The sequence below is a fragment of the Salmo salar genome, chromosome 11 (assembly GCF_965601325.2).
Source record: "Salmo salar chromosome 11, fSalSal1, whole genome shotgun sequence".
NCBI lineage: Eukaryota > Metazoa > Chordata > Actinopteri > Salmoniformes > Salmonidae > Salmo > Salmo salar.
The window spans coordinates 110,565,526-110,591,594 of NC_138301.1; the positions used below are offsets into that span (position 1 = coordinate 110,565,526).

The window sequence follows — 26,069 nt, forward strand, 5'->3', positions numbered from 1 at the left end:
ACCAAAATAAATGAACCTCCATGAGGAACAGGTCTGAACAGGTCGGATAACTATAATAAAATACCCCTTTCTCAGGGTCTGATCCCTACTATAGTATGTGTCGCTGAAAGCTCATTGGAGGACACAGACACCGCTGGGAAGGAAGTCCTGGACGTAGGTGCCCACCAGAGGAGGAGCTATAGGAAGACCGGCTCATTGTAATGGATGGAATGGAATCAATGGAACGGAGTCAAACGTGGTTTCCATATATATAATGTTTGATACCGTTCCATTAATACCATTCTAGCCATTACAATGAGCCCGTCCTTCTTTAACCTGTCTCCTCACCTTCATCTACATTGATTGAAATGAATTTAACAAGTGACATCAATAAGGGATCGTAGCGTTCACCTGGATTCACCTGGTCAGTCTACGTCATGGAAAGAGGTCCACAGACGATGCAATCGCCATCACACTGCACACTGCCCTATCCCATCTGGACAAGAGGAATACCTATGTAAGAATGCTGTTCATTGACTACAGCTCATTAAGATTGAGACTATCTATTCCATCTTAGCTGCTCTGTCACTGCTCATCGATATATTTTATATTTATATATTCTCATCCCATTCCTTTACTAGATTGTGTGTATTAGGTTTAGTTGTGGACTTGTTAGATATTAGATTTAGTTGTGGAATTGTTAGAAATGACCTGTTAGATACTGCTGCACTGTTGGAACTAGAAACATAACATCTGCTAACCATGTGTATGTGACCAATACAATTTGATTTGAAAGAGCAGGTGTTTTTAATGTTTTGTAAACCCAGTTTATAATATACAGTACCAGTCAAAGGTTTGGACACCTACTCATTCAAGGTTTTTTTCTTTATTGTAGAATAACAGTGAAGACATCAAAACAATGAAATAACACATATGGAATCATGTAGTAACCAAAAAAGTGTTAAACAAATCAAAATAGATTTTAGATTCTTCAAAGTAGCCACCCTTTGCCTTGATGACAGCTTTGCACACTCACTACATTCTCTCAAACAGCTTCACCTGGAATGCTTTTCCAACAGTCTTGAAGGAGTTCCCACATATGCTGAGCACTTCTTGGCTGCTTTTCCTTCACTCTGCGGTCTAACTCATTCCAAACCATCTCAATTGGGTTGAGATCGGGTGATTGCGGAGGCCAGGTCATCTGATGCAGCACTCCATCACTCTCCTTCTTGGTCAAATAGCCTTACGCAGCCTGGAGATGTGTTGGGTCATTTTCCTTTTGAAAAACAAATGATAGTCCAAACCAGATGGGATGGCGTATCACTGTAGAATGCTGTGGTAGCCATGCTGCTTAAGTGTGCCTTGAATTCTAAATAAATCACAGACAGTGTCACCAGCAAAGCACCCCCACATCATCACACCTCCTCCTCCATGCTTCATGGTGGGAAGCACACATGCGGAGATCATCCGTTCACCTACTCTGCGTCTCACAAAAACACGGCGGTTAGAACCAAAAATCTCAAATTTGGTCTTAACAGACCAAAGGACAGATTTCCACCGGTCTAATGTCCATTGCTCGTGTTTCTTGTCCCAAGCAAGTCTCTTCTTATTATTGGTGTCCTTTTGTAGTTGTTTCTTTACAGCAATTTGACCATGAAGGCCTGATTCACGTAGTCTCCTTTGAACAGTTGATGTTGAGATGTGTCTATTACTTAAACTCTGTGAAGCATTTATTTGGGCTGTAATTTCTGAGGCTGGTAACTCTAATGAACTTATCCTCTGCAGCAGAGGTAACTCTGGGTCTTCCGTTCCTGTGGCGGTCCTCATGCACTTGTAGAAACTTTCAAAGTTCTTGAGATTTTCCGCATTGGCTGACCTTCATGTCTTAAAGTAATGATGGACTGTCATTTCGCTTTGCTTATTTGAGCTGCTCTTGCCATAATATGGACTTGGTCTTTCACCAAATAGGGCTACTGTATCTTCTGTATACCACCTCTACCTTGTCACAACATGACTAATTGGCTCAAACGCATTAAGAAGGGAATAAATTCATCAAATTAACTTTTAACATGGCACATCTGTTAATTGAAATGCAATAAAATATATTTTGATTTGTTTAACACTTTTTTGGTTACTACATGATTCCATGTGTTATTTCATAGTTTTGATGTTTTCACCATTATTATACAATGTAGAAAATAGTAAAAAATAAAGAAAACCCCTTGAATGAGAAGGTGTGTCCAAACTTTTGACTGGTACTGTAAATACATGAATATAAAGAGACATGAGCCAAAACCAATTACCTGTAGAATGGAATAGGTTATAAGACCTCTATGATTCATTCCATTTCATCAGTTCTACCAGCTAATATGAGACTTTTAGATTACATAACAATTGAGGACACATCATAAGTGCCTATGTATTTTCAATGTTGTGTTCACCTACAATCTCACCACAAAGCTGGCCATCTTTTCCCCTCCCTTTCTGGCTAACCTCCTCCTTTCCTTCTAAGTTCAACTTTGTTTATTTGTCATATACACATGATAATATGGAGGAGTATACCAAACAATAGGAACACCTACCTAATATTGAGTTGCATCCTTTTTTGCCCTGAGAACAGCCTCAATTCGTGAGGGCATGGACTCTACAAGGTGTTGAAAGCGTTCCACAGGGATGCTGGCCCATGTTGACTCCAATGTTTCCCACAGTTGTGTCAAGTTGGCTGGATGTCCTTTGGGTGGTGGATCAATCTTGATACACACAAGAAACTTTTGAGCGTGAAAAACCCAGTAGCGTTGCAGTTCTTGACACAAACCGGTGCTCCTGGCACCTACTACCATACCTCATTCAAAGGCACTTTCATTTTTTTGTCTTTCCCATTCACCCTCTGAATGGCACACATACACAATACATGTCTCAATTGTCTCAAGGCTTAAAAATCCTTCTTAAACCTGTCTCCTCCCCTTCATCTACACGGATTGGAGTGGATTTAACAGGTGACATCAACAAGGGATCATGGCTTTCACCTGGTCAGTCTATGTCATGGAAAGAGCAGGTGTTCTTAATGTTTTGTACACTTAATGTACATGTAGGTACACAGTGCAGGCCATTTTCTTGCAGTCCCGAAATGAAAGGGGGGGCTGAGAATTTCGGCAGGCAAGAAAATAGTCTTGCCGAAATCCTCCCCTCTCCTTTCTAATTTCCTTAATTTTGTGGCTAGAGTCAAATACTTTCTGTGGCACACATCAGAGTCAAATACTTTCTATAGAACAAACTTCACGTCAGGATTGGCAAACGATAAGAATAATTAATGTATGTGTGTTATATTAAACATAGAAGAGGGAGTAAAATGTAAGCAAGCAATAAACATTTCAGAACAACTACTAGTCGAATATGACATGGGAGAGATGACGAATTTTGGCAGAGATTTATAGATAGGCTAATACACTTGAAACAAATAGCCAAACCGGAAACTGCAGACATTACTAGTGCCTCCTCCGTGATCAAACCGACATAAAAAATCAAATGAAACGCAGCCTAACTTGATCAGAAATCTCAACTAGCAGGCAAGTCGCAGCAATGAAGAATTGAGTGCGTGCGCGTTTACGCGAAGGAAGTGGAGAATTCTGTCAGGGGGGAGCTTTTCGGCACAACACCGTCAGTTCTACCACCTCAACATTACACATTTCAAACAGGGTTAAATATGTTGTTGTAGTAAAGTTCAGCTTCAGTCCTCAGGGGGGCACTGTGTCACGGTCAGAAGATATGTGCTTCAGTCAAAAAAACGTTCTCATCTCTTCAATATCAGCTAGCTAACCAGCCAGTAGCTAATCAGCTAGTCAGCCAAGAAACGAAAGCCAAATCAAATACACTTTTCCCAATATCATGATTTATAGCAACACCCTTATCTTGCTCATTCCTTAAATATACAATTAAATAACTCTGACTGAAACCCAATAGCCTAAGGACGCTGAGCACTAATGCTACGCTGCAGACTAACTGAGTGACAGGCGTTATTCTGAGTGATGACGTCTCCATCTAACCGGTGCTGTAGGGGTGGGGTCAAGGGACATGAGCAGTCCACCGCGTTGGGATATCTCGACCAATCACAGCGGACACCGTGTCACTCCAGGGGCTTCTTGCAGTGCCTGCTACTACCTAGCACAGTATATTTGGTTATTAAAGAATTGGTCAGTAAAACATTTTTTTTTAATGAAATCTATAGTGCATATCAGCCTGACATTTTTCTTTTACCATCAAAAACCGCCTCGGAAGCCAAGGCCTAATGACGCCACTGACAATGTGGATGCTACAATGATTAGGGATAATCCTGAATGAATTGTGAATTATGATGAGTGAGAATGTTACAGAGGGTCAAATATCATACCCCCAAGACATGCTAATCTCTCACTATTACCATTAACCACAGAGGTTATGTCTTGGTGTATGATCTTTGCTTCAGTTTCCCATTTTACTCATCACTGAACAGTCAATAGACTTGCATTACTTTGGTGGAATTGCCTTTTAAAAAAAACCAAATATATAAAACAGGCATTCTATTAAATGATAAAATATGCACACAGCGTGTGTCAGATGTTCTCCATGGGTTCCTCTTCATCGTTAATCTGAATAGACAAACACAAATGGGAAACAATCAATATAATTCAATAGACAATTAAAAAGTCCTTACAGAAAAATCACATGATATCACATAATTATTAAACAACCTATCCTCAACCAGGTTTGAACTCACAACCTATTGGTTCAAAGCACTTCAATCTTGCCACTACACCACCACCATGTTTGTGTCAATAACAGACTTCACCTGTATTCCTACACTTTGGACTTCAAAGTGAATCTCAGCTTTGTTAAAAATAAATTCAAGATAAATATAATAGTTTCTCAAAGTGATTGAGGCGTAACATTGAAACAGAATATTATGCCCCACCAACATTAGACAACTAAACATAAAACCTTCAAATTGCTCAAACAAGTAAATTAAATCAATGATGAGAGAATAGTCAGATTAATTTATCACTAAAAAAGCAGCACAGATGGCTCCTGAGTGGCGCAGCGGTCTCAGGCACTGCATCTCAGTGCTAGAGGCATCACTACAGACACCCTGGTTTGATTCCAGGCTGTATCACAACCGGCAATGATTGGAAGTCCCATAGGGCGGCGCACAATTGGCCCAATGTCGTCTGGGTGTGGCCAGTGCAGGCCGTCATTGTTAATAAGAATTTTTTCTTAACTGACTTACCTAAATAAATTACAAATATGTCTTAATTCCACTCTTTTGCTAAGTGCAGATATGTAATGAATGTGTATAGGAATGCTATAGATTTTGTGGTGCAGAAGAAAGTACAGTGCACTTCAATTTTAGAGATTGTGAGTTCAAATCCCAGATGGGGTCATACTTTAGCTGAACAGTGAACCTCTAACTTTAAAACAACCATTTCATTATTTTACTTATAATGGTTTGGGATGGATTGAGACCATTAAGAACCATCCCATTACGTCCTGACGACTGGTAGAACCAATGTTTTGAGAAATTCTTAAACATCCTAACATGGTCCTCACCCTTATGGAAAAACCACATGAATTTCATGCAATCAAATGTTTTTCACATGTGAAATGTCACGTGATGTGCTCCAAAAACCTGTTTTCACATCTGAAATGTCACATGATGTGTTCTGAAACCAAATCATGTGATTTTCCACATGTAAAATCATGTGGTTTTTCCGTAAGGGGGGATGCCAGCGATCTGAATTTCCTGCTACAGCACCTGGTCTGTGGCCATGACAGAGATCAGCCACAAATTTATTGTCAAGAATACATTTCTAAAAGTTGCCCAGAATCAGGTCAATAATTATGCGAACATCTGAAAACACCAACAAAAAGGTAGCAGTGCTCAGTACACTTGACATTAAGTGTGCACAAATGCTCTCTGGATTTGAACTTGCAACCTTTTGGTCTGGATTGCATTAATGTCTCAGAAGTGCCACCAGATAATTATTTGATACCAAGAACATATATCCACACACTCTCAAAAATAAGAGTACGGTTACAGTACAGTGTTGTTCCCTGGTTTACAAAAATCTCAATAACATAAGGTACCTTCAGAGGTACAGAAAGGTATTCACATGGTACTGGTCAGTACCGTTTTAGGGTACATGTGCGAATAATTTAGTATAATAGTATGACAACCGCAAGGCACTAAAGAGGGCGTACGGCCCAGTACATCACCAGGGCCAAGCTTCCTGCCATCCAAGACCTCTATACCAGGCGGTGTCAGAATAAGGCCCTAAAAATTGTCAGACTCCAGCCACCCTAGTCATAGACTGTTCTCTCTGCTACCGCACGGCAAGCGGTACCGGAGCGCCAAGTCTAGGTCCAAGAGGCTTCTAAACAGCTTCTACTGATTTGTTTTGGCGTCGGCGACAATCAAGAGCTGCACTGTTATGGGGTTTTAATGTGCTTTTTCCAGTAGCTTAATGCCAGCGGGTTCACAGAAAGTTAATGTTTGATTTTCAATAACAGCTGCAAGTCAGTTATTGTAAATTTGGCAGTATATTATTGTATGTAATATGTCACACTCACTGACTAGACGGTTTGTCAAGGAAGTGACTATTACAATGACATAGTGACCAGCTATAAATGAAATAGTGAACGGATCTTTGGTATAACATGCACTTATGTCAGTCAGCCTTTAACAAGGCTGGAGAACTGACACTCTACAACCTTATTGTTTATGAACAGAATACAATTGAGCACATTCACTGGGATGGCATCCCCTCTCTTGGGAGACCAAAAAGAGCTATAAGTAGATGAAAGCCACGCCTTCAATATTCTGATAGGCTGCCACTGCTACGGTATGCTGCTAATTAGCAAGTAATGTTCCATGCTGTCAACAGAAGACTCAGGGAAGGCACAGTAGGTTACCTGCATGTATTGCTAGAGTCAGCAAGACGCCTGTAGGTTAATGGCAAACGTCTTGCCAGTAAGTTATTGTGAATTGTACAATAACTTACTGACAAATAATTTCCAGTTAAGAAATTACAAATTCACAGCAACAAGTTGCCATTAAATTACTGGAAAATGTACAATGACCTCTTTGCATTGCCACTCATCAGTAACACATACATTTGCAGTACAGACAGTGTCAAAGGAGATGCTCAATTTGCATTGGCATAACCATCAAAAACTTAAACTGCTACAACACTTCCACTGACTGTTGGCACAAATCTGGACGTGGTACGTCAGGACCTCCACCAGCCGAAGCTAAGTAGTAACATTAACATGATGCCTTCTAATTGCAGTCGCTGTACTCATAATATACAGGAGAATGATTGCCTTATGGCGAGGATAGCTGTGCTGCAAGCCCAGCTTCAGATGCAATCGTTAGGCAAGGGTAATTTCAGTGTAGGAAAGGATGAAACAGCGTCTGTGCCACCAGTAAGTACAGATAACGTTAGTAGTATAAAGCCCCTCGCACGGTCCCCGCAGCCGGACAACTTTCTCATGGCTTCTGGAGGAAATGCTGTAGGAATGCTCAACCGGTGTCGCTCATTCAGCCGACAGAAACTTTCAACCGGTTCTCCCCATTAAGCAACGAGTCAGAGTCAGAGGCCGAGCCTTCTCTGGTCTCACCTCCTCCGGTTACGGGGTCTGAGACGCCGAAGCCTCCCACCATTAGCTCTGAAAAATTGAAAACCCTAGTCATTGGCGACTCCATTACCCATAGTATTAGACTTAAAACGAATCATCCAGCGATCGTACACTGTTTACCAGGGGGCAGGGCTATCGACGTTAAGGCTAATCTGAAGATGGTGCTGGCTAAGGCTAAAACTGGCGAGTGTAGAGAGTATAGGGATATTGTTATCCACGTCGGCACCAACGATGTTAGGATGAAACAGTCAGAGGTCAACAAGCGCAACATAGCTTCAGTGTGTAAATCTGCTAGAAAGATGTGTCGGCATCGAGTAATTGTCTCTGGCCCCCTCCCAGTTAGGGGGAGTGATGAGCTCTACAGCAGAGTCTCACAACTCAATCGCTGGTTGAAAACTGTTTTCTGCCCCTCCCAAAAGATAGAATTTGTAGATAATTGGCCCTCTTTCTGGGACTCACCCACAAACAGGACCAAGCGTGGCCTGCTGAGGAGTGACTGACTCCATCCTAGCTGGAGGGGTGCTCTCATCTTATCTACGAACATAGACAGGGCGCTAACTCCCATAGCTCCACAATATGATAAGGTGCAGGCCAGGCAGCAGGCTGTTAGCCAGCCTGCCAGCTTAGTGGAGTCTGCCACTAGCACAGTCAGTGTAGTCAGCTCAGCTATCCCCATTGAGACCGTGTCTGTGCCTCGACCTAGGTTGGGCAAAACTAAACATGGCGGTGTTCGCCTTAGCAATCTCACTGGAATAAAGACCTCCTCCATCCCTGCCATTATTGAAAAAGATTGTGATACCTCACATCTCAAAATAGGGCTACTTAATGTTAGATCCCTCACTTCCAAGGCAGTTATTGTCAATGAACTAATCACTGAACACAATCTTGATGTGATTGGCCTGACTGAAACATGTTCCATGCTGTCAACAGAAGACTCAGGGAAGGCACAGTAGGTTACCTGCATGTATTGCTAGAGTCAGCAAGACGCCTGTAGGTTAATGGCAAACGTCTTGCCAGTAAGTTATTGTGAATTGTACAATAACTTACTGACAAATAAAGCTGTGGCTTTACTGTGTTAAATGAGGCCTCACCTCCTGGTTACACTAGTGACCATATCCCCCGCACATCCCGCAAAGGCGGAGGTGTTGCTAACATTTACGATAGCAAATTTCAATTTACAAAAAAACCCCAGATGTTTTCGTCTTTTGAGCTTCTAGTCATGAAATCTATGCAGCCTACTCAATCACTTTTTATAGCTACTGTTTACAGGCCTCCTGGGCCATATACAGCGTTCCTCACTGAGTTCCCTGAATTCCTATCGGACCTTGTAGTCATGGCAGATAATATTCTAATTTTTGGTGACTTTAGTATTCACATGGAAAAGTCCACAGACCCACTCCAAAAGGCTTTCGGAGCCATCATCAACTCAGTGGGTTTTGTCCAACATGTCTCCGGACCTACTCACTGCCACAGTCATACTCTAGACCTAGTTTTGTCCCATGGAATAAATGTTGTGGATCTTAATGTTTTTCCTCATAATCTTAGACTATCAGTACGGGGAAAAAAATGTATGAAATGTATGCGTTCACTACTGTAAGTCGCTCTGGATAAGAGCGTCTGCTAAATGACTAAAATGTAAAATGTAAATTTAATCGGACCACCATTTTATTACGTTTGCAATCGCAACAAATAATCTGCTCAGACCCCAACCAAGGATCATCAAAAGTCATGCTATAAATTCTCAGACAACCCAAAGATTCCTTGATGCCCTTCCAGACTCCCTCTGCTTACCCAAGGACATAAGATGACAAAAATCAGTTAACCACCTAACTGAGGAACTCAATTTAACCTTAGATGCAATACCCTAGATGCAGTCGCACCCCTAAAAACATTTGTCATAAGAAACTAGCTCCCTGGTATACAGAAAATAGCCGAGCTCTGAAACAAGCTTCCAGAAAATTGGAACGGAAATGGCGCCACACCAAACTGGAAGTCTTCCGACTAGCTTGGAAAGACAGTACCGAAGAGCCCTCACTGCTGCTCGATCATCCTATTTTTCCAACTTAATTGAGGAAAATAAGAACAATCCAAAATGTATTTTTGATACTGTCGCAAAGCTAACTAAAAACCAGCATTCCCCAAGAGAGGATGGCTTTCACTTCAGCAGTGATAAATTCATGAACTTCTTTGAGGAAAAGATCATGATCATTAGAAAGCAAATTACGACTCCTCTTTTAATCTGCATATTCCTCCAAAGCTCAGTTGTCCTGAGTCTGCACAACTCTGCCAGGACCTAGGATCAAGGGAGACACTCAAGTGTTTTAGTACTATATCTCTTGACACAGTGATGAAAATAATCATGGCCTCTAAACCTTCAAGCTGCATACTGGACCCTATTCCAACTAAACTACTGAGAGAGCTGCTTCCTGTACTTGGCCCTCCTATGCTGAACATAATAAACATCTCTCTATCCACCGGATGTGTACCAAACTCACTAAAAGTGGCAGTAATAAAGCCTCTCTTGAAAAAGCCAAACCTTGACCAAGAAAATATAAAAAACTATCGGCCTATATTGAATCTCCCATTCCTCTCAAAAATGTTAGGAAAAGCTGTTGCGCAGCAACTCACTGCCTTCCTGAAGACAAACAATGTATAGGAAATGCTTCAGTCTGGTTTTAGACCCTATCATATCACTGAGACTGCACTTGTGAAGGTGGTAAATGACCTTTTAATGGCGTCAGACCGAGGCTCTGCATCTGTCCTCGTGCTCCTAGACCTTAATGCTGCTTTTGATACCATCGATCACCACATTCTTTTGGAGAGATTGGAAACCCAAATTGGTCTACACGGACGAGTTCTGGCCTGGTTTAGATCTTATCTGTCAGAAAGATATGTTTGTCTCTGTGGATGGTTTGTCCTCTTACAAATCAACTGTACATTTCGGTGGTCCTCAAGGTTCCGTTTTAGGACCACTATTGTTTTCACTATATATTTTACCTCTTGAGGATGTCATTCGAAAACATAATGTTAACTTTCACTACTATGCGGATGACACACAGCTGTACATTTCGATGAAACATGGTGAAGGACCAAAATTGCCCTCGCTGGAAGCCTGTGTTTCAGACATAAGGAAGTGGATGGCTGCACATTTTCTACTTTTAAACTCAGACAAAACAGAGATGCTTGTTCTAGGTCCCAAGAAACAAAGAGATCTTCTGTTGAATCTGACAATTAATCTTGATGGTTGTACAGTCGTCTCAAATAAACCTGTGAAGGACCTCGGCGTTACTCTGGACCCTGATCTCTCTTTTGACGAACATATCAAGACTGTCTCAAGGACAGCTTTTTTCCATCGATGTAACATTGCAAAAATCAGAGATATTCTATCCAAAAATGATGCAGAAAAATTAATACATGTTTTTGTCACTTCTAGGTTAGACTACTGCAATGCTCTACTTTCCGGCTACCCGGATAAAGCACTAAATAAACTTCAGTTAGTGCTAAATACAGCTGCTAGAATCTTGACTAGAACCAAAAAATTTGATCATATTACTCCAGTGCTAGCCTCTCTGCACCAACTTCCTGTTAATAAGGCAAGGGCTGATTTCAAGGTTTCACTGCTAACCTACAAAGCATTACATGGGCTTGCTCCTACCTATCTTTCCGATTTGTTCCTGCCGTACATACCTACACGTACGCTACGGTCACAAGATGCAGGCCTCCTAATTGTCCCTAGAATTTCTAAGCAAACAGATGGAGGCAGGGCTTTCTCCTATAAAGCTCAATTTTTATGGAATGGTCTGCCTACCCATGTGAAAGACGCAGACTCGGTCTCAACCTTTAAGTCTTTATTGAAGACTCATCTCTTCAGTAGGTCCTATGATTGAGTGTAGTCTGGCCCAGGAGTGTGAAGGTGAACGGAAAGGCACTGGTGCAACGAACCGCCCTTGCTGTCTCTGCCTGGCTGGTTCCCCTCTCTCCACTGGGATTCTCTGCCTCTAACCCTATGAGTCACTGGCTTACTATTGCTCTTCCATGCCTTCCCTAGGAGGGGTGCGTCACTTGAGTGGGTTGAGTCACTGACGTGGTCTTCCTGTCTGGGTTGGCACCCCCCCTTGGGTTGTGCCGTGGCGGAAATCTTTGTGGGCTATACTCGGCCTTGTCTCAGGATGGTAAGTTGGTGGTTGAAGAGATCCCCCTAGTGGTGTGGGGGCTGTGCTTTAGCAAAGTGGGTGGGGTTATATCCTGCCTGTTTGGCCCTGTCCGGGGGTATCGTCGGATGGGGCCACAATGTCTCCTGACCCCTCCTGTCTCAGCCTCCAGTATTTATGCTGCAGCAGTTTGTATCGGGGGGCTAGAGTAAGTCTGTTATATCTGGAGTATTTCTCCTGTCTTATCCGGTGTCCTCTGTGAATTTAAGTATGCTCTTTCTATTTCTCTCTTTCTCTCTTTCTTTCTCTCTCTCGGAGGACCTGAGCCCCAGGACTACCTGGCATGATGACTCCTTGCTGTCCCCAGTCCACCTGGCTTTGCTGCTGCTTCAGTTTCAAATGTTCTGCCTGCAGCTATGGAACCCTGACATGCTCACCCGATGTGCTACCTATCCCAGACCTGCTGTTTTCAACTCTCTAGAGACAGCAGGAGTGGTAGAGATACTCTCAATGATCGGCTATGAAAAGCCAACTGACATTTACTCCTGAGGTGCTGACCTGTTGCACCCTCAACAACTACTGTGATTATTATTATTCTTTGACCATGCTGGTAATTTTGAACATTTGAACATCTTGGCCATGTTATGTTATAATCTCCACCTGGCACAGCCAGAAGAGGACTGGCCACCTGTATCCTCTCTAGGTGGATCCTCTCTAGCCTGTATCCTCTCTAGGTTTCTTCCTAGGTTTTGGCCATTCTAGGGAGTTTTTCCTAGCCACTGTGCTTCTACACCTGCATTGCTTGCTGTTTGGGGATTAAGGCTGGGTTTCTGTACAGCCCTTTGAGATATCAGCTGATGTAAGAAGGGCTATATAAATACATTTGATTTGATTTAGAGGCTTACTAACCCTCTTATTAAAAAAACCCAGAAGAAGCTAAATCAATGGCTACAGAGGGACTTCTCTTTAAAAGGAAGAGTCCTACTAACGAAGGCTGGAGCTATCTCTAGGCTAATACATGGCGCTCTGTCTTTATATCTTGATGGCAAAATAATCAAGGAGATAGACCAGATGCTTTTCAACTTTCTGTGGAGAAACCGTACCCATTACATTAGGAAAACTGTTGTAATGAACACTTATGAGAAAAGTGGGCTGAATTTTCTGGACTTTACTACCTTAAATAATACTTTTAAGATCAATTGGATAAAACAATTCCTAAGAAGACCCACTTCTATGTGGAATTTTATTCCTCGACATGTCTTCTCTACTTTTAGTGGCCTTAGCTTCATGTTGCAGCTAGTTGGTTTCTTTGTTTTTAGAATATTGGTTCCAAAATAATATCTTACAAACAAAACACCACATTTTCTTACTAACAAAAAAGCTGTTAGAATAATAAGTGTATGTATATCCCTTAATAAGGTCCTTGAGTAATGTGATATAGTACCCCCTAGCACAATTGTCCTTTGTATATTATTTATATATACTTGTGTTCCCACATGTACTTCCTGTATTGATTTTTTGTTAATAAAAAAAAAAAAAATATATATATATATATATATATATATATATACACTTCTTTTTTTTAAGATTAGGGATAATCCTGAATGAATTGTGAATTATGATGAGTGAGAATGTTACAGAGGGTCAAAGATCATACCCCCAAGACATGCTAATCTCTCACTATTACCATTAACCACAGAGGTTATGTCTTGGTGTATGATCTTTGCTTCAGTTTCCCATTTTACTCGTCACTGAACAGTCAATAGACTTGCATTACTTTGGTGGAATTGCCTTTTAACCCCCCCCCCAAATATATGAAACAGGCATTGTATTAAATTATAAAATAAAGGCACAGAGTGTGTGTCAGTTTACCTCCATGGGTTCCTCTGGATCTTCATCGTTAATCTGACTAGAAAAACACAAATGAGAACCAAGCAACATAAATCAATAGATAATTAAACAGTCCTTATAGAAAAATCACATGATTTCACAGTTATTATTATTCAACCTGTCCTCACCTGGGTTTGAACTCACAACCTATTGGTTCAAAGCACTTCAATCTTGCCACTACACCACCACCATGTTTGTGTCAATAATAGACTTCACCTGTAGTCCTACACTTTGGACTTCAAAGTGAATCTCAGCTTTGTGAAAAATAAATTCAAGATAAATATAATAGTTTCTCAAAGTGATTGAGGCGTAACATTGAAACAGAATATTATGCCCCACCATCATTAGACAACTATACAGAATATTATGCCCCACCATCATTAGACAACTATACAGAATATGATGCCCCACCATCATTAGACAACTATACAGAATATGATGCCCCACCATCATTAGACAACTATACAGAATATGATGCCCCACCATCATTAGACAACTATACAGAATATGATGCCCCACCATCATTAGACAACTATACAGAATATTATTCCCCACCATCATTAGACAACTATACAGAATATGATGCCCCACCATCATTAGACAACTATACAGAATATTATGCCCCACCATCATTAGACAACTATACAGAATATGATGCCCCACCATCATTAGACAACTATACAGAATATGATGCCCCACCATCATTAGACAACTATACAGAATATTATGCCCCACCATCATTAGACAACTATACAGAAAACCTTCAAATTGCTGAAACAAGTAAATTAAATCAATGATGAGAGAATAGTCAGATTAATTTATCACTAAAAAAGCAGCACAGACGGCTCCTGAGTGGCGCAGCGGTCTCAGGCACTGCATCTCAGTGCTAGAGGCATCACTACAGACACACTGGTTCAATTCCAGGCGGTATCACAACAGGCCATGATTGGGAGTCCCATAGTGCGGCGCACAATTGACCCAATGTCATCTGGGTGTGCCTGGTGCAGGCTGTCATTGCAAACAAGAATTTGTTCATAGCTGACGTATCTAGTTACATTAAAAAATATATATAAATGCCACTCTTTTGCTAAGTGCAGAGATGTATTATATGTAATGAATGTGTATAGGAACGCTATAGACTTTGTGGTGCAGAAGAAAGTACAGTGCACTTCAATTTCAGAGATTGTGAGTTCAAATCCCACGTGGGGTCATACTTTAACTGAACAGTGAGCCAAGTCTAGGTCCAAGAGGCTTCTAAACAGCTTCTACTGATTTGATTTGGTGTCGGCCCTGGTAAGAACTTGTGACAATCAAGAGCTGCACTGTTATGGGGTTTTAATGTGCTTTTTCCAGTAGCTTAATGCCAGCGGGTTCACAGAAAGTTAATGTTTGATTTTAAATAACTTACTGTCAACTAGCTGCAAGTTAGTTATTGTAAATTTGGCAGTAAATTATTGTATGTAATATGTCACACTCACTGACTAGACGGTTTGTCAGGGAAGTGACTATTACAATGACATAGTGACCAGCTATAAATGAAATAGTGAACGGATCTTTGGTATAACATGCACTTATGTCAGTCAGCCTTTAACAAGGCTGGAGAACTGACACTCTACAACCTTATTGTTTATGAACAGAATACAATTGAGCACATTCACTGGGATGGCATCCCCTCTCTTGGGAGACCAAAAAGAGCTACAAGTAGCTGAAAGCCACGCCTTCAATATTCTGATAGGCTGCCACTGCTACGGTATGCTGCTAATTAGCAAGTAATGTTCCATGCTGTCAACAGAAGACTCAGGGAAGGCACAGTAGGTTACCTGCATGTATTGCTAGAGTCAGCAAGACGCCTGTAGGTTAATGGCAAATGTCTTGCCAGTAAGTTATTGTGAATTGTACAATAACTTACTGACAAATAATTTCCAGTTAAGAAATTACAAATTCACAGCAACAAGTTGCCATTAAATGACTGGAAAATGTACAATGACCTCTTTGCATTGTCACTCATCAGTAACACATACATTTGCAGAACAGACAGTGTCAAAGGAGATGCTCAATTTGCATTGGCATAACCATCAAACACTTAAACTGCTACAACACTTCCACTGACTGTTGGCACAAATACACATATATTTGACCACTCCCCCAACTATGCTAATGAGCCCCACCAGTACATTGCCCCCACCTAACAAAGTGCTCTGATGACCATACCTTATTTTCAAAATATTGGGTAGAAAACTGTCCCATTATACCTACAAGGTACCGAAATGTACCATTTGAACTCATATGAATTTGTTCTTAACTGACTTGCCTAGTTAAATAAATGTTAAATAAAAATAAATATGTGTACCTGTGAAGTGTACCTTTGACTTTTTTGCACCCCAGGGAACAACCTAACCACACCCTTATTTTTGGAGTGTCTTAATATATGTTCCGAGTAATGAGTAGGAACCTGGTGGCACTGCAGAACCATTGATGCGCTCAACCAAGAGGTTGCAAGTTCAAATCCCCAAGCATTCATGTATACTCTGTGTCAAGTATCCTTGAGCACTGCTAGTTTTATATTAACGTAATGTTGGTGGCAATAACTGGACAACTGTTTACTTGATTCTGGGCAGTTTTTAGCAAAATGCAGGAATTTATTCTTGCCAATAAGTCTGGAGCCATATCTATTTTATGCTCAGAGACCTGTTATCACATGCGCTCACGTTATCATGGCCGCGGGAAGATGTTTTGGGTTGGGGTGCTGTCGAAGGTGGGGGGAGGGGGGTCTTAGTTCCCTCATTTTGTTGGGGGGATTATTTTACACGTTATCCCATAAAATCAAGTGATCAAATGAGATCACACAAGATCACGTTTTCATGTTATTGCTTAAAATTCATGTGGTTTTTCTGTGATAGGTAGAGACATACAGCTGAGTGAGAGGTTTCTCCCAGCTCCCTCCTAAATCAGAGAGGTGTTAACATGGTCATACCTCCTCTCTCCATGAAGATGTGTCTGGTTCATGGGACATGTCCACAGGTCGTAGACCACCTCTCCAGGATTACCCAGCGGGTTGTTAACACACTGAACCTGCACACAGTCAAGAAGTCACAGAGACGCACAGTATTATACAGAGCCCATGATCACATGGAACTCCCTTCCATCTCCAATTACTAAAGCAAATTACCTTCAACAAAACATAGAAAACAACATCTCATTGCACAATAGGGACTGTGAAATGACACACAAAAGCTGCTGTTCGGCCAAAGCTAATGGGGATCCGAATGAACCACCTAGTAAAGCTAGAAGTGGGGAAAGATAGGAATGTGTGATGCTTTTTTTTGTAAATCTTAGAGCAGGAGAATGGATGGAAAATATAATGAAACAATGTGTTTCTTACAGTAGGCTGTATATGTACGGGACAGGTTCACTTGTTGTAGACCATCACTCCAGGCACACCCAGATGGTTGTCAACACACCAAGAAAATATTAATTAGGTGCAGCTTATATTTGTCCTGTTACACAGTTGTGTGTAACGGATTTGTGTTTCTGGCATATCACAACTCCCCTTTAGACATCTGCAGGAGTGGGGCCACCATTGTCCAACGCCCCTGAAGAAATTAGAGTTAAGGGTCTTGCTCAAGGGCACTGCAACAGATTTTTCACCTTGTCGTCTCAGGGATTCAAACCAGAGGCCTTTCAGTTACTGGCCAACACTCTAACCTTGAGGCTACCTGCCACATTAGGTTAAAGACACAGGAGAGGATGATTTCTTTGGTTATAGGTGTATACCATAAGGTACTCTTTCATAGGTTAACATACATGGAATAAACAGTAGTTGATGCTGGATTGTAAACAATGTGGCCAAAAAATTCCTGAAGTAACCGAGGCACTCTCATGTAGTGAACATTTTTTAAGCCTTTATCATTTACGGCTTATGCATAGCAAGAATTTAAAAAACACAATCTTCACCCCGATGAAGGCCTTTGTAGCCGCAATGTGTAAGTACGTTTTTTATTCTTGCTGTGCATTATTTTACCTTGACAACAGTACTGCATAGATGTGCAATCTTGGACCAAGGAAATGGACAGAAAATATGTTTGAACAAACTCAAAATACAATTAAAACATTTGCTTCTTACTGTAGGCAGTATGTTTCTGGGAAATGTCAGTTCATCATACACCACCATTACAGAAGCAACCACACTCTAAAAAATGCTGAGTTAAAAAGTTCACAAAATTGTAAATGTATGTGAAAATTAACAACAGCAAAGCACACTGCATATTTTAATTGGCCTTGTTTTGGGCCGGAGTTCATTAGAATAACACCCGGCATGCTTTGCAATTGTTCATTTTTACATATACATTTAGTTCATTTAGTAGAAGCTCTTATCACACCATAGGATCATCAGACTTTTGATACCAATATAGGGTGAAAGAGGGTCACAAAATTGTGACCTGCTATAAAGAAATGGTATAGAAAAGTATTTTATATTTTGAATATACAAATGACAGCTTTCGAAAGTATCTTGTTACAAAATACATTGGAGTGTAGTTCAGCCCAGTGTTATGCAAAATACATTGGAGTGTAGTTCAGCCCAGTGTAATGCAAAAATACATTGGAGTGTAGTTCAGCCCAGTGTAATGCAAAATACATTGGAGTGTAGTTCAGCCCAGTGTAATGCAAAATACTCAGAAGTAATTAAAATACGTATTTCAAATACATGTAACAGAAATACTGCCCATCTCTGATCGTAGCTCAATAACCCAGCATCAACAACAAAATCCTCTGGCTCTGGCAATGGGCTGTGACCCAAATGCTGGGTGAAAATAACCCAACATGTGTTAAAAACAAATTGAGTCATTTTTAACCCAGCATATTTTAGAGTGCCGAGGGTCCTCGATTAATAAATCTTTGTAGATAAAAAATTATTACATTACTAGGCCACGGTAAATTAACATAATAACAATAACAATGTGTTTCTTACAGGAGGCTGTGTTTCCTCAGAGGGTCCCACGTTGACTCCAGGATCAGCCCTTGGGTGGTCACGATGCCTGCTCTGTAAAACAACACAAAACGGTCAATGCTGAGGAAAGAAACGTATGAGTATGGACTATTTCACTTGACCATGAGCGATCATTTGGTATATACACAGGAAGCACTGCACAGCTCTGGGTCTTTTCTGTGCCGTGAGATGATAATAGGGCATTATGAACGTGCCAAACATTATGAACAGCCTGCAGGTATAATACTTTATGATACACTTATAATGCATTGTAAGACTTGTCATGAGTCAAGTACACATGACAAATAAACTTGACTCATGACAAGTCTTACAATGCATTATAAGTGCATGATAAAGCATTATACCTGCAGGCTAGAAAGTGTTCCTCAAACAACAACCTACACAAAAAAAGTACTGTTTGTTTGGTTGACCTAACTGCTGGGTTGCAGGTGTTGGGTCACTTATTTGGGTTGGTTTCCTTAAAAAGAGCAAGGTTGTGTTGTTAATGCTTGGTTATTGGTGCTGGGTTATTAAGATATATCCCAGCAGGTCAGATCAGAAGACTGAAGGTTGTACTCACTTTGACCCTGCCCTTTGGTTTCTGCAGGGGTTTGCTATGACATTGACCCTACAAAACAACAGTCAACAATTAGATTGTAACTTTACATGAAGTAATGTTGTATTTCTGTTGGAAGACTGTGGAATGTAACAGACAATGAGGAACCATTCTTCCTGGTACAAATAACGTAATGGAAAAAATAAAACCTACTGTTTTCTTAAAGACACAATCTATTATATTGATACACGATCAGATATACATTTGTCATTGTTCATCTGTAGAACAAAGAAGTCATACTTCTGAGATACATAGTGAAGATATTCTACCCTGGATGCTGTATCGAAAAAATCACAGGATATGTTATCTAGGTATGGCTAGCATGCTAACACAAGTAGCGTAGGCTAAACAATCTTTATCTACTGATCTAGTGTTTAACATACTGTACATACTTGCGTGTTAAGGAAAAAGCTACCAAACAGTGCTACATGAACAAACAAACAATACTATATGGAGGACATTTCCATAGCAGTTGTCCTCAAATTAAAGGAATGTCGGCCTATAACTTCAACGGGAACGTTACGTTTACCGAGCCAATAATCAACATTTTTGCGTCTGACAAGAGCCAAAACAAATCATGCAAATCATTCTTGAGGGCTCTGTCCTATCATTCTGTCTGCATGTGAGCCAAATATATCAATAATTTTAGGTACAATTAACATTACCATAGTTCTTCGGGACTGAAAAATGGCACGTGCACTCGTAGAGCAAATCCGGAAACGGAAGAAGCCACGATATGTCGATCCATAATTATTGTGACACACAAGCGACACCTGTGGTCCGGATTCAAAGGTGTGTATGGTTTATCATCTGTGTGTTGTATGTAACTTCTGAAGTACAATCTTATTTTACCTTTATTTAACAAATGTTTTCTTTCACCTTTTCAACGAAGTTAGTGCTGTTGAAAACGTATTCCTGGGTTTTTTCCCTAAGCTTTTCTGCATTGTCATTATTTACATCATCATTCAATCATAATTTGTATTCTTTTTTCAAGTTGTTAATAGTTGGCTATGTGTTGTAAACCAGTAATTAAGAAGTACTTTTGTTTAGTACTTAAAATAAATCCAAAGAACTTATTAAGTATAACATTAAGTTACCTTTTTCCATCTTGTGGACAAAACACCAGTTGATCAGATTTGATGGGTAATCGTTCTTAGAGGGGCCAATGTGTTGGGTCATGTTTCCAGAAAATCCATGGTAATGGTCAAAAAGAAATCTACACACTAAAATATTAAATCAATATATTACAAAAACAAAGCTTCAAAAAATACATGTCCATCCGTGACCGGTCACATCGGGGAAAGTGAAGGTGAAAGTGAAGAAGGAAGTTTCAAATATTCAAAATATATTCAAAAGCCACTCCTACCACAATGAACCTGTCTAACAAGTACTGTACCCGGTCACCAAAAATATTAACATTCATTCAAATTCAACTCTAAATATAGCTGCAAGCATCCATGCCGAGGTTCAGAATTTGGCCCCATAAGACCACCATCACTAAAAATTGCTCACATTACCCTGGGATGAGCTATTTCTGTACTCATTACCACGCTTGCCAAATATCAGAGCTCAGTCTAAAAGACCATGCAACATGCTTTTGATGTATTCTAGACAATTTTCAATGATGTTGACTACTTTAAGGACTCTAGCTCAGACAATATGGCCGCTATGAGCCAATGAGTACAGATACATGCACACAATAACGTGATTACTGTGGATAGTCAGAATAATATAATAGTTTAATTAATGTTTACATGCTTTGCAAGAAGAAGGATTTCCCTAATAATCCTGTTTACATGGACACGTCTGAGATCAGGCTACCTGATGGGACTTTTGATAAATGCAGAAAATTACCAATCAAAATAAACGTTCTACCACAGTGACCGTGTTGTTTTTGGGAAGCTTATTTGACTTGGAGTTAGGACATATAAAGTTTGTATGTAAAAACTACTACTAATTCGCAAACTTTTATTTGTTCTGAACTGACTTCACTTGCGCTAAAAAGGGAGGCTCGCTCAGCTGGTGCTAGCACCTGCCCAGATCAAATACACCACTGGAACACTGATTAAGCCATTTACATGTCCTAATAACTGGAAAGATTGCTAAAAAGAAAACAGGTGTTTTATTCGGCATATGTTTACTTTCATATTGACCTTACTCCAATTAAGATAAGCAGTTGGATAACCAAACTTTGGCTTTAACCAACCAGGATTACTGGGAAAGTTACGTGGATTTTGCAACCCTACTTGCAGGCCTGATGTGGCCCATAAAACATCAAAATACATTTACATTTTAGTCATTCAGCAGACGCTCTTATCCAGAGCGACTTACAGTAGTGACTGCATACATTTCATACATTTATTTATTTTATTTTTTCCCCGTACTGGTCCCCCGTGGGAATCGAACCCACAACCCTGGCGATGCAAACACCATGCTCTACCAACTGAGCCACACGGGACCACAATAAGGCCTTATGAGATAAGTAATTACATTTTAATGATAACATACACCCAAGAACTCATTTGGTGAAGGCCACAGGACTGAAAATAAAGAAATTCAACAACCCATGTCTCTGTCAGTAACAAATACTGTCATTGGTGGTAACTCTAGAATTCACTTGAAAAGGCAAGGCACACTGGGACATTATATTGGAAGTGTGACTAAGTGTGGTTGTGGCTTTCAGTTATTTATTTTTGGTCACCCTTGAGTGGAAGTGTTGTACCAGTTTAAGTGGTCTATGGTAGAGAATAATTGTGGTTCTTTTCTAGGGAGATAAGGCTTTGTCATTGTGCAAAATTGTCTAAAAGCACACATTTGCACCTGTGGATGATATATAAGAAAGGTCCTGAGGTATGAATTGGTATACAATTATCTACCAATTACTAAAATGACTAATGAGGACCTTACAGGGTACCAACACAGTGGCAAGTGGAACAAACCTAAAAGTTTATTTCTGAGAGTGTATTTGCATAATAATGGAGTGAAAAAAGGAACAGTCACTATTCCTCATCTACAGTAGTTAAGAAAACCTTTAGTTCTTACAAAGAAAATGCTATTACCAAAGTATTATGTAACCACTTGTTTAGAAAATGTTGCTCCAAAACCAATTCAAATGTTATTACACAGGCATAAGAACGCTTTAATGTTATATGTTACTGAGAATGATAACAGTAACAAAATATGGCTATGAAGTGTCGAAAGGAAACTTAACCAAAAACTGCCGCCTTCAATCATCTACAGCCAAGGTTCAAAGAAAATCATGTTAATTTGTATTCTGAGTAAACTATACCTTTAAAGATGGTATAGTGAAGGGGTATTCAACTCTGACCCTACGAGGTCAGGAGCGTGCTGGTTATATGTTCTACCTGATAATTAATTGCACCCACCTGGTGTCCCAGGTCTAAATCAGTCCCTGATTAGAGCAGTGAAAAAACACAGCGGTACTGGTTTCAAGATCGAGGGTTGAGTTTGATGGGTATAGTGTTGGTTTGAAACAAGAACACTTCCTCTCAGATGGACAAAGAGGTTCAGACTTTTTATTAAGTGTCCAACTTGCTGTTTGCAATGTTTACAAATGGCTTTGAATTCATCTGCACTATTTTCAGGTATTAAATGCAGCTTTCAACTTTTTCCATGACATGGTTGAAAAAGTGATTTAAACACTAGTTGAGCATCCCAATGTATTTATAATTGACAAAATGTTCAGATAGATATGTATTGTGTTGATCAAAATATGACTGTCAGATAGATTGGAAAGGTATAGGAGATTGTGCTCTGTTCATTATATTACTATCTTCAACATGCAGTTGCAGATACAGCCCTGCCAATCCAATACACTGCGTGCACAATTATTAGGCAAATTAGTATTCTGATCTTTTTATTTAACATTATTTCTATGCACATTTTCCAACTCCAAACCATATAAACTTGAATGCTTATTGGATGCAATAATTTTCAGGTGATATGTACTTGTGTAATGAGGGAGGGTGTGGCGAAAGTGAATAACACCTTATATCAAGGTGTGCATAATTATTAGGCAGCCTCATTACCTCGGGTAAAATGGGACAAAAAATTGATTTTAATGACACTTAAAAGTCACAAATTGTAAAATGCCTTTCAGATGGATGCAACACTCTTGAAATAGATAAACTATTGAGGCATGACCACCGGACAATCAAACGTTTTGTTGTGAATAGTCAACTGGGGCGCAAAAAAACGCATGGAGAAGAAAAGGCGCAAATTAACTGCAAAAGACTTGAGAAGAATTAAACGTCAAGCTAACAGGAACCCATTATCCTCCAGTGCCACCATATTCCAGAACTGTAACCTACCTTGAGTGTCCAGAAGTACAAGGTGTCAAGTGCTCAGAGACATGGCCAAGGTCAAGAAGGCTGAAACACGACCACCACTGAATAAGATTCACAAGTTGAAGCGTCAAGATTGGGTAAAGACACACCTGAAGACAGATTTTTCAAAGGTTTTATGGACAGATGAAATGAGAGTGACTCTTGATGGACTAGATGGATGGGCCCGTGGCTGGATCAGTAATGGACACAGGGCACCACTTCGAGTCAGGCACCAGCAAGGTGGAGGAGGGGGTACTGATATGGGCTGCTATCATTAAGGATGAGAAAGTTGGACCTTTTCGGGTTGAAGATGGACTGAAACTCAACTCCCAAACCTACTGCCAGTTTCTGGAAGATACTTTCTTCAAGCAGTGGTACAGGAAGAAGTCCTCAGCATTCAGGAAGGCCTTGATCTTAATGCAGGACAACGCTCCATCACATGCATCCAAGTACTCCACTGCTTGGCTAGCCAGCAAGGGCCTCAAAGATGCCTGAATAATGACCTGGCCCCCTTCCTCACCTGACTTAAATCCTATTGAAAACTTGTGGGCCCTTCTCAAACGTGAGATTTACAGTGAGGGAAGACAATACACCTCTTTGAACAGCATTTGGGAGGCTGTGGTTGCTGCTTCAGCGGAAATTGATCGTGAACAGATCAAGAAACTGACAGACTCCATGGATGGAAGGCTCATGGCAGTTATTGAAAGGAAGGGTCACTGAATATTGGTCACTGAATATTTTTGAAAGGCCAAAAATATTATTTAATTGTCATTTTGTGTTACTTCTTTGTTGCGCTTACTCTAAAAATGGAGAATACCCAAGTGAGTTGGGAGAAATTATTTTTGTAATTTAGTTGCCTAATAATTCTGCACACTAGTTGTTCTCAACTGGCCTACCTGGTTAAATAAAGGTGAAATAAAAATACATAGTTGCCTAATAATTGTGCATACTTATACTGTATATTCCCCCTGAGAAAGACAAAACTCACTTTTCCTTTGTTAAACATTCATGTTTGTTTGTTCAACAATAAAATTAATCCTGAGGAATACAATTTTCCTAATAATTGTGAAGGCAAGTGTAGTTTCTGAAAAGTTGTCACTACTCAGATCTTACTTAATCTTAATTACTTTCTGAGATCAGTATTCAACAAGTTTTAAAAGTAGTAATTTTTGGGGGATCTGTATTCATAGTTGTAGTCATCTCAAAGTAACTATTTGTATGACTCTAAGTCACATGGGGTGAGGGGCTTGACCTTTCAATGTTTGCATTAAAGCCAGTTAAATGGAACTAAATGTAATTTAAAATGCAATCTATGTAATCCCCAAAAGTAATTATTTATCATGAGGGCCGTACACAATTGTCCATACTCCAACAAAGGTAAAATCTCACCTTTCTGGTGAGTTACAAATTGCTCAAGTGTAGTCATTTTTTATGACACAAGCTCAACTACACAGTACAAATATACCAAAAATATGAAATATTTTGATGTATTTCCTATTCAACAAAACTGTATGAATAAGGCTTGAAATGACTATGCTTTCTAAAAATATTTATAATCGAATTAAAAAACGACTAAGATTTCACCTTCCTTAAAATACATATATGTTAAGTGTTAGAGAAAATGTGCATATTTTTTTTAAAAGGTCTCTCTTGATCACAAAGTCTGCCGCGACCGCTGTGAACGGCACAGAGCTCTCTAGCTTCGCTTCCTGAACTCGTTAGGAACTTTCCTTTCATCTCATATTAAATGAGGTCCGTCTATGAGTGTTTTTTATAAAAAATATATTATTTTAGATGACTTTGATAAAGTTGGCTATAAATCGATCTCTGAATGTGCTAGAGTGACAAAACCACTCTCTCCTACTGTGCTACAATGTAAGGTTTGCAGGCATGTGCTTTGTCAATAGCAACTCCTTCAGCCAGGAGTTGGACAGTCGGCAGAGTGAATGACATGATAGGAGCGCCATCCCAGCTTCAAGTGGTGTTAGATTTCACATCCTACTTCACACAGGCGGAAGAGATATACTCCTGTGGCCTTGAGAAGCAGGGCTACCACTCAATGCAAGCCATTTCAATCTACGGTGTCCACAGATCGATTTATAAGGAAAATGTCAGTCGGAACCGGTACCAGAACCACACAGGTCTCCTAAACAAAGGACTTTAAATCGAAGAGGTTCTTAAATCAATTATTATAGTGCTACTAAATGTGGCCAATTGGCATGGCAATGCATGAGAGGGTGGGAACCTTGACCCTTTGCCACCATGAAAGGTTGCACCATTATCATTTTAATGTGACGTTACAGATGACGTATAATGGCAACAAATACAATAGGATTTCACCCAGCTTTGCTGCTTGAACCCCTAATAACTTGTATTTCCTGTGAATGGTTGTGTGTGTGATCTCAAATGAGATAAAACATTGACTTTAGCTG

At 40.1% G+C, this 26,069-nt stretch overlaps 1 long non-coding RNA gene across 1 annotated transcript; it reads right to left on the reverse strand.

The window, feature by feature from the left end:
• Positions 1–3,277: 3,277 nt before the first annotated feature.
• LOC145858938 (uncharacterized) lies at positions 3,278–20,585 on the reverse strand. Its single transcript, XR_014379325.1, has 6 exons — positions 20,389–20,585; positions 19,256–19,303; positions 18,658–18,729; positions 16,663–16,760; positions 13,671–13,707; positions 3,278–4,604 (listed from the first exon to the last, which is right to left on the reverse strand). It is a non-coding gene; the product is annotated as an uncharacterized LOC145858938 (long non-coding RNA).
• Between the last annotated feature and the right edge of the window lie 5,484 nt (positions 20,586–26,069).